Raw genomic sequence first — 3,670 nt, forward strand, 5'->3', positions numbered from 1 at the left:
TTTGTAAGCATTTTAGGATTTTAGGAATTTCTATGTATATGTATTTTTTTTTCTCTGTGACAATGCCTGTCATCTCCACTTAATGTATATAGCTCTTTATTGTGAATAGTAATACTTTCCATGTTGATGTCGATGTTAAGAAACCCTGTGACCAAAACACAGATGCAGATGAACTGCACAAAAACAATTTTTACTAATGGTCTTAACAACGAATATTGTCTCTATTATGGTAACTTTATGAAACGTCAAGTGTATAGCACTGGACATGCATTAAAAGCCACTAATATTATGAGTGACATGAGGACGGAAGTAATACCTCCGGTACTACTCCCCCCCCCCCCCCCCCCCTCATGGGAGGCAGTGTAATATTAGTATCTGTTTCGATAGCTTAAATAAACTTACATTCGATAATCTAACCATGCAGGCTCATAAAAGCCATAAAATTTGTGTAAAAGTTTCTTAGATCGTCGCTGAGCAGCGACCACCTCATATTGCAAAGAATATCTACACTCCTGGAAATTGAAATAAGAACACCGTGAATTCATTGTCCCAGGAAGGGGAAACTTTATTGACACATTCCTGGGGTCAGATACATCACATGATCACACTGACAGAACCACAGGCACATAGACACAGGCAACAGAGCATGCACAATGTCGGCACTAGTACAGTGTATATCCACCTTTCGCAGCAATGCAGGCTGCTATTCTCCCATGGAGACGATCGTAGAGATGCTGGATGTAGTCCTGTGGAACGGCTTGCCATGCCATTTCCACCTGGCGCCTCAGTTGGACCAGCGTTCGTGCTGGACGTGCAGACCGCGTGAGACGACGCTTCATCCAGTCCCAAACATGCTCAATGGGGGACAGATCCGGAGATCTTGCTGGTCAGGGTAGTTGACTTACACCTTCTAGAGCACGTTGGGTGGCACGGGATACATGGGGACGTGCATTGTCCTGTTGGAACAGCAAGTTCCCTTGCCGGTCTAGGAATGGTAGAACGATGGGTTCGATGACGGTTTGGATGTACCGTGCACTATTCAGTGTCCCCTCGACGATCACCAGTGGTGTACGGCGAGTGTAGGAGATCGCTCCCCACACCATGATGCCGGGTGTTGGCCCTGTGTGCCTCGGTCGTATGCAGTCCTGATTGTGGCGCTCACCTGCACGGCGCCAAACACGCATACGACCATCATTGGCACCAAGGCAGAAGCGACTCTCATCGCTGAAGACGACACGTCTCCATTCGTCCCTCCATTCACGCCTGTCGCGACACCACTGGAGGCGGGCTGCACGATGTTGGGGCGTGAGCGGAAGACGGCCTAACGGTGTGCGGGACCGTAGCCCAGCTTCATGGAGACGGTTGCGAATGGTCCTCGCCGATACCCCAGGAGCAACAGTGTCCCTAATTTGCTGGGAAGTGGCGGTGCGGTCCCCTACGGCACTGCGTAGGATCCTACGGTCTTGGCGTGCATCCGTGCGTCGCTGCGGTCCGGTCCCAGGTCGACGGGCACGTGCACCTTCCGCCGACCACTGGTGACGACATCGATGTACTGTGGAGACCTCACGCCCCACGTGTTGAGCGATTCGGCGGTACGTCCACCCGGCCTCCCGCATGCCCACTATACGCCCTCGCTCAAAGTCCGACAACTGCACATACGGTTCACGTCCACGCTGTCGCGGCATGCTACCAGTGTTAAAGACTGCGATGGAGCTCCGTATGCCACGGCAAACTGGCTGACACTGACGGCGGCGATGCACAAATGCTGCGCAGCGAGCGCCATTCGACGGCCAACACCGCGGTTCCTGGTGTGTCCGCTGTGCCGTGCGTGTGATCATTGCTTGTACAGCCCTCTCGCAGTGTCCGGAGCAAGTATGGTGGGTCTGACACACCGGTGTCAATGTGTTCTTTTTTCCATTTCCAGGAGTGTATCTTACGCGCCACGGCGCAGAATACGAATTGTTCATAAATTGTATCGATAGCGATATTTTGTGTTTCTTATTTTTTGACAGCTGAAGAATTGTAATCCTCTTCTGTTACCACAGTCCTGATATGTTTTTAAAGACGGCGGTCCGCAATCACTAATTAGTTATTATAAACTATTACTATTGTTCAATGCTATGTAAGAATTTATGTGTGCATCTAAGATGAAATATCGAACTTAGAACAATAAAACTGTACTGAGCCTAGTGTTAGCAATACTGACTAAGGTAATGAAATTGGTTATTGTGTTCTCAAACGCTGTAGTGCCTGTTTATTACTTAAAGTATTTTTGTGCTATCCATCTCCTATTAATGGCAACACTAATAACGGTGTTTATACTTTTGGTACAGCTACCAGGGACCGATTGCATGTCAGCAAGCGTCGTAGTTAAGGCAGAAGGCGCATTGCCATTTACCTTGTTTGTGATTTAAATCCAATTTCTTTTAACGTGTGGTGTAGTATAACAAAGCAAATTTCCAGCTCTGTCTGGTCCCTTAGGTTTCTCTGTTCGTAGTTGCTACGTCTCACATCCGGTCGTAGGCGAACATGATCACGTCAAAAATAAATTAAGTGGCAATGCGAACTCTGTTCTTGATCTTGAGAACGCTACGCCTTCTGCAAACGATTTCAGGTGACATATAAACTATTACGTACAGCACTTAAGTTTTTTGAAAAGTCTTTGCTCTTCCCGCCAAGAAGTGGTGCAAAACTCACAACAGATTTTGAGTTTTCGCAACAGAATAATAATTTAATCAAAATATAAATAATTTAAAAAAAACACAAACACCGACTCAATTGAGCCTAGTCAATTCTTGGGCGCATTGAAATCGAAAATTATGGGAATTGTCAAGCATAATCTAAGAATGCATCGCTGATTGAAAGTCTATTTTAAACTTTTTTGTGAGTACCAGATGCAGACAGACGGAAATGTTACAGAATTTCAGTTCCAGACAGAAAACTGTAGGGTTACAGATACAGGAGAGCCTCCTAAAAATTTTAGGGTCGCTAAACGAACTATCTTGTCAATAACGGATTATTTTCGAGCTCGCGGATCGGGATGGTTACTAAAAAGAACTACTGGACTTCAGTTAGGAATTAACAGATATTTTCCATTGAGAGGATCATCGTACATCGAGTTATAGGATATAATCAAAAATAAAAACTTGCATCAACTTAAAAATTAATGATCAGAAGTGTTTCTGTGAGCTATAACATCTGCGCTTTATACTGTAGGTAAAATTCAGAAAGGGTAATCAAATATAAAAATGTCGGCCTTGAGCTCGATCAGAAGCTTGAATATGTTCAATTTCCTGTACTGGTTAATCATATTCCAAAAATCGAGAGTAGAATCGTCGTGTCCATCAACATCTATTCGTTTGATGACAACTATCAGGTGTATCCATTAAAAATTACGAAAAGCAAGAGAGAGAAACACGTAAATCTGCTTTATTTCAGGGATGGGGACAATTCGCATTATTGTACCATAAAAAATTTATCTCGGTTTCTTTCGAGTCAAATCAATAAACATGAAGAAGCAAAATTTATTTATGGCGTGTGCTTGCTTCACTTCACCAACAAGCGGAGATTGGATAAGCACACACCAAATTGTTTAGTTAACAAGCCATTAAAAGTAGAAATGCCAGAGAAATGATCATATGTTAATTTTAAAAAATTATCAGCACACACA

Source organism: Schistocerca americana, chromosome 9 (assembly GCF_021461395.2).
Source record: "Schistocerca americana isolate TAMUIC-IGC-003095 chromosome 9, iqSchAmer2.1, whole genome shotgun sequence".
Lineage (NCBI taxonomy): Eukaryota > Metazoa > Arthropoda > Insecta > Orthoptera > Acrididae > Schistocerca > Schistocerca americana.